Here is an 11,696-nt window from a genome sequence, read left to right on the forward strand (position 1 = left end):
TTTGTTTTTTCTTTCAAGGAAGTTAAAGCAGTGAGTTCTCATGTAGAAATGGAATCCAACTTCAAATCACTTCATTTTGCTGGGATTATTTCCCCCAAATCAAGCTGGAGCGCTCCTCTTGTTCTTTATCATCCTCATTTTCTTTCAAACCTTGTTGGATAACTCAGCAATGGTTCACCTCATGCGCCTGGATCCCCAGTTCCACACACTGATGTGCTTTCTCCTCCGCCAGCTCTCCCTTATGGACCTGATGGACATCTGTACCACCATCCTCAAGATGGTGTTCAACTTCCTCCCTGGCCAGAGAGGCATGTCCTACCTGGGGTTTGGGGTGCAAAACTCCTTCTTCCTGACCATGGCACGTTCTGAAGTCTTACTACTGGCCTTCATGGTCTGTGATTGTTATGTGGCTATTTGCACCCCCTCCATTAGCCCATATGAATGAGTAAAATAATGCATGTAAAGATGATCATAAGATCTTGGTTTGGGGATTTATAAACTCCTTGCCACACCCAGTCTACACCCTCCACATTCCTTACTGCCTTAGTCAATTCTTTTGCAATGTCTCAACTATGTTGCCTCTGGCCTGTAGGGACACCTGTGTCTATGAGTACATGTTTTTTGTGAGCACAAGCCTCTCTTTCCTTTTTTCTTTCCTTTGAATCACTGCTTTCTATGGCTATGTCCCTTTTGCTGTTTACTGTATGCACTCAAAAGAGAGAAGAAAAATGGTCTTCACCACCTGTGCAACACATCTAACCATAATGACATTTTACTATGCACCTTTTGTCTACATCTGTCTTTAGAACAGGAATCTCTGCTCACCAGAAGAATATAAGCTGTTAGCAGTGTTCCACACCAGTTTAACCCACACGCTGAATCCCATTATCGGCAGCCTGAAAATGAGGAAGACCTGGGGCCATAACAGAATGTTTGGGGTAATCTCTTCTATAAAAGAATAGTCATGGCTGCCCTTGCTCTTGTTTATTTCCCTTTACATGTTGACCAGAATACCCTGGAGCTGCACTGTCTGGTAGAAATATAAGGTGACTCACAATTAAATAGTGAAATTTAATAGCCACATTTAAAAAGTGAAGTTGATTTAAAGAGTTTATTGATTTAATGCCAAACACTATAATCAAAATTAATATTAACATTTATATTAATAACATATTACAATATATTGTATTACATATGTTTGTACATATATTGCTATTTATATAGTGATATACTCTTATCGACATATTATAATTTATATATGTAATCAATATAAAATTATTAATGTGATCATTTATGTTTTTTAATTTTTATTTTCTAAAGGTTGGCACTGGAGCTAACATCTGTTTCCATATTTTTCTTCTTCTTCTTCTTTTTTCCAAAGCCCCCCAAGTACATAGTTGTATATTCTAGTTGTAGGTCCCTCTGGTTCTGCTACGTGCGGCACCACCTCAGCATGGCCTGATGGGCAGTGCTAGGTCCACAGTGAGGATCAGAACCAGTGAAACCCTGGGCCACTGAAGCAGAGTGCACAAACTTAGCCACTAAGCCATGGGGCCTGCCCCTTTTATGTTGTTTTTAATGTAGGTCTTCATAATTTTATGTGTATTTTAAATTTAGAGGACATTGAACTTTTGACTATACATGTTTCAAGTGCCCAGTTGCCACATGGTGCCAATGGCTACTGCATTGGACAGCACAGCCTTAGAGCATCACATAAAATAATTTTTAAATTACATATATGCAGTATATAAAATTTATTTGTGATACATAAAATATAGCTAATGGAATATGAAGTAAGAAAAGAAGCATTCAAATGTGATGTTTCTAATTTTGCTTACCTGTTTTGCTTTATCTTAACTGTAATTGATATCTGGAGTCTGTCTTCTCCTAACATACTTTTATAAAACAATTTTGAATGGGATTATTTAATTTGGTGTATTTATCATTTCAATTAAAGTATTGAGATTAAATGACCTGCATGTGGGAATAATCACAATTTATTCTAAATTAAATTAAGAAAATTATATATTCAAATGATGTGAAAGAAGTTATTTGTATTTAAAGGAAATATTTACCTAAACGCACAGAGGCAAATGACTAGGTAGCTACAGCATGCAATATGTGAAGTAATAAGAGAAACTTAGGTTTCAGCTATAATATGTAAAATATAAATACAACTTTCCACAAGTTGAAATTTGAACGTAGAGCAGGCAGAAATATTCATCTACACTTCTAGGTTCCTCTGGCTGGTCGAAGAATTAAATTGACACGAGACAAAATAACAGGAGAAAGTCAAACAAGTTCTATAACATGTAAACATGGAAGAAAGCCAGGAAAACTGAGTAACTCACCAGAATAGCCAAAGCCCCCACTTAAATACAATCTTCAGCTAAAGACAGAAGGTGATGTTTGTGGTATTGGTTTGGGACTTCAAAGAAAAGGAAGGCAATACACATGTAGCTGGAAAGGCAAAAGTTAAATAGACAAATGTTTGCCATACCTTGCAAAGACGATGGAAAATGGGAAGACTGATGAAATGGGCCTTGTTAGTTTCCTCCCTGTCCACCACATCTAGTTCATATAATACTATTGTTATCTGTGTTGGTCGCTCCTCTTTGGAACAGGCAGTTAGGGGGAAGGTCAAAGTTTCTTCCTTAGTCTTTTATTCTCAAAAATACTCAAGCCAAAGAGGAACACATTTTGGGATAGCAAACAGGTAAAAGTAGACATAATGTACCTTTAGAAGCAGTGGAATATGAATCTAAGTTTGGAAAGTCTTGTGCATTCAATAGAAAATTATAGCTTGTGGAATGAAACTATCACATTTGTATTTTAGAAAAAAAAAACTTGGATGACACTGTATAGGATATAATATAAGTTTGAAACAGACTCTAGTCACAAAAACACTTTAAAAGGTATTAAAGAAGCCAGGGAAAGATACTGGCAGTGTGAACTTGGGCAGTGAATGGAGAGTTTGAAGGATGGACTCTTTCAAGCCTTCATTCTTTTCTATGACCATTAAAACTCCTACATAACCCCCTTCATAGTTTGAAGTACCTTTAAGTGTATCAGTAAAATAGCAGTAGTAAAACCTTTTTTATACACAACAGGACTGGGGTTAGAGATCTTCTAGGTTGATGAAGTGGAATGTTTCCAGACGCAGAGCCCCAAGCTCTTCTGTTCAGGACCCTTCAAGACTTCACCCTATCTATCTTTTCATCTGGCTGTTCATCCATATCCTTTAATATTCTTTGTAATCAACCTATAACCTAGTAAGTAAAGCAGTTTCCTGAGTTTTTTGAGCTACTCTAGCAGATTAATCACAAATGAGGAGGGGCTCATGGGCACCTCCATTTTATAGGTCACAGGTCAGAAGCACTGGCACTTGGACTTGTGATTGGCATCTAAGGTGGGGACAGCCTTTTTGGACTGAACCCTAAACCTGTGGAATCTGATGGTATCCTTAGGTTAATAGTGTCAGAATTTAGTTAAATTTGTAGGACACCTAATCAGTGTCTGGAGAAAATTGAGTTAATTGCTTGATGGTGTAGAAAAAGACACATTATGTAGTGCCTCCCAGAGAAGAATGGGGTGATATGGCATGCAAATGCTAGGGACATATCTGTATTGTGTTATTTGTGGACTCAACTGAGCATATTGAAATGTGATACAATTTAAGAAAATTGTGAACATGCTGCATGAAACATCTGAAGGAAGAAATAGCGAGATAATTTCTCTACACAAAAGTCGGGATTCATCCCCTTCTGTCTCCCTTTCCCTTTCAGATGAGCAATGAAATGTGAGTCAGACTCCTCAGTCTTTGATACAATTCATTTATTTGCTTTCCTGGAGCCTGTTTTTCTTCTTGGATTAAAAAAAAATGTATGTACGTTTTCCTGCTCTTCATATGACCTCTGGGATTAATTTTTGGGTTTTGGCTTTGGTGTTCAGGTCTTTCTACCATTGATTTACCCTCTAAAAATCACCAATGATACAATTTCTCATTTAGTAAAAAATACACTATTTCCAACTATATCCTGGAGACATTCAACAATCAACTCACTTTTATACAACAGTAACAACAATAGGTGCTGATGAGATAATGACAAACTGAAAAAAATAGCCTCCAAGGTTCGCACCAGGCACAAGCAATTGGGAGGATTTCATGGAAATTCATTCGCCTCCATTTACTCTTTATTAATTCAAAGTACGTACTGAGCACTTTTGTGTGATGCTCATCATTCTTGTTACTGTGGGTAAAACAATGGACAAGGAGATACAGCCTCTGACCATGTGGAGCCCAAATGTCAGTGTGAGCGATAAACACCTAAAGCCCACATTATATAGTCACACTGGGCATTGATGAAGTCAGGGAGATTTATCACATAGAATCATCAGGGAGGCCACCCTGACATGAAGAAGAGACTGGTCATGTCAACCTCAGGGAAAGAACTCTCAAAGACCTCAAATGACTGAGGAAAGAGAGCAGCAGGAAGCTGTGAGTGGGAGAAAGTTAGGACATGCAGATCAAAGAAGCTTCACAGACGGGTCAAGGTAAGGGATATGGACTTTTTCCAAATATAGTTGAAGCTTTGCATAGAAATATCTTCTAAAGTACAAATGTCCAAATCCACTTGGACATTCAATTGTAGTGATGCTGGGTAAATATTTGAAAGTGCAGGAAAATGGAAACCACTAACACAGCCACTGCTTCCAGAGAATTGTACTCTGCACCCTTGAAAGCATCGTTTATTTTCTCTTAAATTTTAGATTCTGCTCTTACAGAAATATTAAACTATAAGTGCCTCCAAGGAACCACCATTATTTACATCCCCAATCATTATCCTGAAAAATAGGACCTAAAGATGCTATTTCTGTCACAAGGGCAGACACTACGCTCTTCCATCTCAAACTCCCTTCCAATTCCAAGAGCAGGTCATCAACATAATCACAGAGTGAAACAGGAATGGGGTCTTGGGAGCGTGTCATTTCTTTGGCGGTTAGCTGCTGCAAATATGCATTTAAAACCTTTGAGATAAGACAGAACACCAAGGAGACCACTATAATCATTACAAGCAGGATAATTCCTAATGTTTGGAGTGCACTTTGGAGCAAGTGATTACAGTGATAGGTGAGGAAAAAATATATTTAAAAATATTTAGGAGAGAAAATGAAGAGGATTTCATGATTGTTTGACTTCATGGAAATAAGACAAAAGGATGGAGGTTAAGACCGAAATGTGAAATTGGCTCCCAGTTTGTATGACACATACATCTTCGTGTCCCGTAAAATGCAGCAATTAGTCAGTAATTATTTAGTGAGTGATAAGACATTTGGTCCAAATAACAACTGTCTTTTTTATTCCAGATTTTGAATGCAACTAAATGAGTAGTTGGGGTTGAACTAAACATTACAAGAAGGCAATTATTACTTTAATCCATATTATCACACAATTCACCCACACTTCATTGTCTGAGAAAGATACTCATCACTAAAAATAGGAAGAGAAATAGAATTTCCCTTTCTGTAAATCAAACCTTGATAACTTAATATATAAGAAAACTCAATGCACACAATGTGCATTATAAAAGCATCCAAATAGAGACCATGTGCTTTAAAATTTGCATTTTCCTGTCATGAAACAATTGAAGAATGAATAAGAAATGAAAGATACGGGGCCAGCCCCATAGCTTAGTGGTTACATTCAGTGTGATCTATTTCAGCAGCCCAGGGTCAGTTCCCAGGCATGGACCTTCACCACTTGTCAGTGGCCATGCCGTGGTGCTGACCCACATACAAAATAGAGGAAGATTAGCACAGATGTTAGCTCAGGGTCTATCTTCCTCAGTAAAAGACAAGGAGAAGAAGTACAAGGTAATAATTATTGGTTAACAACTGGATGATAATAAAAATGGCTAAAAGGAGACATAATGAACAGTGAGCCAGGAACCCTGTGAGTTGAAGACAACTTGGGTATTTCTATCCTGAGAGACTTTATTGTCCAGTTTTTAAAATGATCTGGGGTAGATTCTCACAAACAATGGAGATACTGGTAGAATATTTGAATAATTTGTCTTCTTTCTATATTGCTCTTCCTAATGGTAAGAGTTTATGGGAGAAGGAATGGCCTTCTTCATTTGTGCAGACACAATATCTGTGGGAATTAGTTTACTACTTTCCTGAGCCATGGGACTACTGGAATAAAGAATTTCAAGGTCATTTCTAATAGCCTGGAGTGCTCAGTATTTGCTTTGACCTATTAATCCTCATTTCCAGATTTGTTGCCACGAAAATTTGAATTATCCTTGCTTTTGTAGTAAAGTTAGTAAGAGAGACTTTAATGATGCCATTAAAGGAAAGCAAAATTTGCCACCCCCAAATGTGCCTCTTTGGCATAAAGATCATTATAGGCTGGTTACTTTTAAGAATCAGCAGACATAGAACAACTTGTGAAAACTGGAGTAGAAGTCACCCTTTTGCAAGAGATATTTACATTTATGAGGGAAATTTCCATTTGCAAGGGTTTCTCCCTCTCTTAACCAGGTGGTGGAGGATGACCAGATCTCTAGAAACTCTTATCAATGGAGTAAAGTGGCAGCTCAAATCTGCAGAAAGAACATGCTCTTGTTTACTGTGCCTTTCCTGGTAACCTCCCCTAACTGCTCCTCCCCTTTCCCCCAACATCTTCGTCTTTAGCTAAAGATGATATTTAAGGTGAAGACTTGGCCATTTCAGGGAGCTGATTTTCCTGGGTCTTTCCTATCTATATAGCATGCATATGTTACGAAACTTGCGCTTGTTTCCTGTTAATCTTTCTTTTATTACAGGGGATTTTTTAGCCAGGAACATAGAAACATAGAGGAAACTTATTTTTCCTCTCCTACACCATTTACTGATACCAAAGGGCAAAATGATTCCATCTTGCTCTTGAACAAACTACATCCAGAGATATGGCATGGTTTCGCCTAGGCCATGGTGTTCCAGGGCAAAAAATTGATCCATATCTCCTGATTACCTCCCTTAGTCACTACTTGAAATAGGTAAGGAGTCTGAATTGGGAATCTCTGCTCAACATGACACTCCATCAGATTATTTCCACTGATGATAAATGACAAAAACAGCAGACATTCTCATCATTTTCCTGATTTGCATGATATTATTCCTCTCCTGCTCATTCATTCTACTCTTCTCAGGCCTGCCCTCCCGGGCATGTGCCCTGTTTGCTTGCATAGTGTCTCATGCTCAGAAAGGTTTCTTTCTTGGTTTAATGCTCTGTTGTTAAAACCTTGAAATTGTTAATAACTTTATCTCGGAGTATACACCTGAGCAGCGGAGCTAGGTTATATGGAAGCATTAGGATGCTAGTTTTTGTCCAGCAACAGCACCTGCACATGTGGGCTAAGGCAGCATGCACAAAGGGCAATTGGCCTGGCCTCCTCATGTGCACACACACATCTGTGTTCAAAGCACCACAGGACCCCAAGGGAGTAGCTGGGTTGAGACCTGGAACTTAATTGGTGGTAGCGATGAAAGCAGCAGCTACAGGTGTAACAACAATGATGGAAGTGGCCACTGCCCATTAGAAAGGAGAATCTCTGCCTGGCAGCAGCAATGACCTATGATGGGGGCAGGGGCTGACTTATCCTTCAGTCCCAGAGCCCATCCCTCTGTCACCTAAGAAATTATTAACTATCTCACCTGAGTGCCAGAACAGGAAATGCTAGGTAGCTTAGGAAGCAAACTTGCCAGTAAATTATTTTAAATAAAAGTGTACACATGAGGACCCACAACTAAAATATACAACTATGTACTGGGTGGGGATTTGGGGATAGAAAGCAATTTTTAAATAAACGTGTACGCATGGTCATTGCACTGAAGCATACAAGGGACTCACAGAATTCATCGAAGAGTCCAGAATCAATGGTTTGAAACTACTGCAACATTGCAAAAGAAACATCCACAGGATTAGAATTGTAAACAAAATTTAAAGGTAATTTGAGGATTTAAAATGTGATATGAAAGATTAATGAAGGAAAAGAAAACTCTTTCCCTTGAAGTTTCAAAAGCCAGTTATTAGCAACAACAAAAAATAGCATGCATTTCACTTGTAATTGAATATACAATGATAAAAGGAATAAACAGGCATTAGAAACATGAGGACACTTCGAATTTTTATACAAAGTCCACAAGTTACCAGAAATTTGAGAGGAATTATTAGAAAGCCATTGATTAAATTCAGATTTAAAATTAAATTTGATTTATATGAAATTGATTTATATGGATTGCTAAGTTGAATTTGATTCATAAGAGAAATCTTTTTAGAAAAAAATTCTCATGAGAATCATCAGCTCCACATGTAGTAAAATTTATATTTTGATACAACATCAGAAATTCAGTCCAAATTTTCACAACGTATAAGCATGCATAATAGCTTCGGTAACTTAAGCAGATGCTTCTCAAAATCAAAAATCATCAAAAGTTAATTGCATCTTAGCATTTGCCATCATTGACTGACAATATTTTCAATTATATTGATAACAAATGAAGTTCTTAAAAGTATAAATTTTGATGAAAATAAATTTGGAGAAAAGTGAGCCAGAAAAATATTATGACCAATACAGGCATTACATAATAAAGTATTACTATTTATTATATATAAAATCATGATACAAGAAATATTGTTTGTAATTTGTATTTCATTTATAGCTAATAAATTAATTTTGAAGGAAAAAACTTTGCATTTTAGGACCACTAAATCACTTTTTCGTGCTTCTAGAACAAGAGACCTCATATTTTCATTTTGTGCTGTGCCCTTCAAATTCTGTAGAGTATGACCTTTCCCCTCCCTGCCATACCTGAGATGATAAAGAACATTTGTGCAGTTATCACTGATGAGCAGTGGCAGCACTTCAACCGGGGGGAAGTTTACATGAGCTGAGGGATTTTTATTGGCCATAAAAGTGGGACTTGTTTAGGATAGTAACTGACCCATATTATCAGTGACTCAAATTTGTACATAGATATTGACTTTTCTCAACCTATTTCAGAGAAACCTATAAGAAGTAGTAAATGAAGAAGAAAATCTCATCTGAGATATTATCTAATACAAGAGTAGCAGTGGCTACTGTTACAAAAGAGACAACAGGTCCAGAATGGAGTCACTTGTGCTAAGTCCCCATCAACAAGCCAAGACATATACCTAACTTAATTACAGTTTCAACCTCTCCAAGGACTAGATTCTCAAACCACTCAGTCTGGAATTAACTGGTCAGCACTAGCGAGGTAAGCCACCTGATGGACCCCGCCATCCCCCAAGGGAAGTTGACCTTGCCTGAACCAATCAGCTCTTTTTAAGAATAACTTCCTTGTCCCACCTCCTTCTGACTATAAAGGTCTGTCTTTTTGTATAGGTCTTCAGAGCTTCTTCCTGTCTAGGTGGGATGCTAGAAGGGATGTTTTCAGATTCATGAATCATTGAATAAAGCCAATAAAATCTGTAAAATTTACTCAATTGAATTTTTTTTTTGAGGAAGATTAGCCCTGCACTAAGATCTACTGTCAATCCTCTTCTTTTTGCTAAGGAAGACTGGCCCTGAGGTAGCATCCGTTCACAGCTTTCTCTACTTTATAGGTAGGATGCCTGCCACAGCATAACTTGACAAGCAGTGTGTAGGTCCATACCCAGGGCCCAAACCGGTGCACCCTGGACCGCCAAAGCAGAATGTGCTAACTTAACCACTGAGACACCAAGCCGGCCCCCAACTGAGTTTGTTTTTTAACATTACTTAGGATGTAAACTTTGTGTGTGCAGAATGTCATGGGCGATTGTGGGAATGTCCTTGATATTCCTAATTCCCATTAATTGACAAAACCTTTGAAACACTCCTCTTAAAATTAACTTCACAATTTCCTTGACTTTTGTTAGCACCTCCAAGTTTTCATTGTTGATCCTGATGTACTCCTGATGTTAAATCACTTCCCTAGGATTCATCACCCTAAAAGAGACAAGAAAGAGAAGTCCGAATCCCTGCTGAAGTTTCAGCTAAGTCCCTGTAATAAGTCTCTCTAAATTGAAAGAAAGATTAACTGGTAAGTTATGGGTCTACCGTGAGAAGACTAAGAAGTCTTCTGAATTTCAGTTAGATCTTGACATTCAGGAAACACTTATTTTTCTGTTTTAGACTTATTTGAAAGTGGTAAAACTTCTATGCTGAATGACAATTTCAGTTAGACAGTTTCCATTTTCCTTTCCATGACCAAGAACCATTTTCACTGACAGCATATCAGCAAAAAATAAATGCATTTGGAAATGAATTTGAAGTTAATGTGAAAATGCACCATGAAGAACAAAGGATAAGGGTTGAAATGATTAGTTTATTGCAAAATAATTTTGTCCAGACATGAGTGATTTTCTTCTGCTCTAATTTTAGTTCTTGCACTCTAGGCATAAAATAATAATTCTAATTACTGTACACTGATACATGAACTTGTATCCAAGTCCTGGCTACACATGCAAAAAGCTCTGCCTACGTTTTTACAGCACAGATTCTCTGAATTACCCTTCTTAGGGCCCCCATCACCTCTCTGTTTCTCAGGCTGTAGATGATGGGGTTTAGCATTGGGGTCAGGATGGTGTAGAAGACAGCCAGAACCTTGTCCTCTGTTGGAGATCTGAGGGATCTTGGGTGCAGATAAGTGTAAACAAATGGAGCATAATAGAAAGTCACCACAGTGAGGTGAGTGCTGCAGGTCGAATTGGCCTTCTTCCTCCCTTCTGGTGAGTGCATGTGGTGGACAACAAGGAGAACCTGGCCATAGGAGCATGCAATACCAATAAAAGGCAACACGAGGAAGAGGGTGGTGCTCACAAACACTGTATACTCATAAACCCAGGTATCCATGCAGGCCAGAGTCAACATGGCTGGGATGTCACAGAGGAAATGGTTGATGGCCCTGGATTGACAGTACGGGATTTGGAGGGCTTATGTGGTGTGGGCACAAGAGTTGATAGAGCCCATGGTCCAAGATCCTATTATCATCAGCACACATACTCTTTTGCTCATATGAATGGGATAGTGGAGAGGAAAACAAATAGCTACATAATGATCATAGGCCATAGATGTCAAGAGCAGTGCTTCTGCAACTGCTAAAGTCAAGAAAAGGAAGCTCTGAACCCCACATCCAATGAAGGAGATAGACTTTTTTCCTAAGAAATAATTAGAAACCATTTTTGGAACAATGGTGGAGATGTAATTCAAGTCAATGATGGAGAGCTGACTAAGTAAAAAGTACATGGGTGTGTGGAGCTGGGTGTCCAGGAAGATGAGATGAATCATGGACAGGTTGCCAAACAGAGCCATTAGGAAAATGAGAACAATAAGAATGAAGAGGAACAGGCCAATTCTTGGTGGTGGAAACAACCCCAATAAGATGAAATCAGTGGATGTTTGATTATAATTTTCCATAGGGGAGCTGATATTATTTTTCCTAGAGTCAAACAAGAGAGTAAGTTAAGTACAAAACTATAAGCTATTTTTAACTTATTATTGTAGTCAGACTGTGTATTACATAAAATTTTATGGCTCTTAAATGAACTGAACTTATCCATTTGAAAGAAAAAAAATCTTATTTTCTAATCCAGACATTGAAATTTGAATATGCAAATATTTGTGGCCAAAGTGTTTTCTTAGAAATCC

The 11,696-nt window shown here is 38.0% G+C and overlaps 1 pseudogene; it reads right to left on the reverse strand.

Annotated features, from left to right (window-relative positions):
- Positions 1-10,526: 10,526 nt before the first annotated feature.
- LOC139043310 (olfactory receptor 2L5-like) lies at positions 10,527-11,465 on the reverse strand (annotated as a pseudogene).
- Positions 11,466-11,696: the final 231 nt, after the last annotated feature.

This window comes from Equus asinus, unplaced genomic scaffold (assembly GCF_041296235.1).
Source record: "Equus asinus isolate D_3611 breed Donkey unplaced genomic scaffold, EquAss-T2T_v2 contig_2, whole genome shotgun sequence".
Classification (NCBI taxonomy): Eukaryota; Metazoa; Chordata; class Mammalia; order Perissodactyla; family Equidae; genus Equus; species Equus asinus.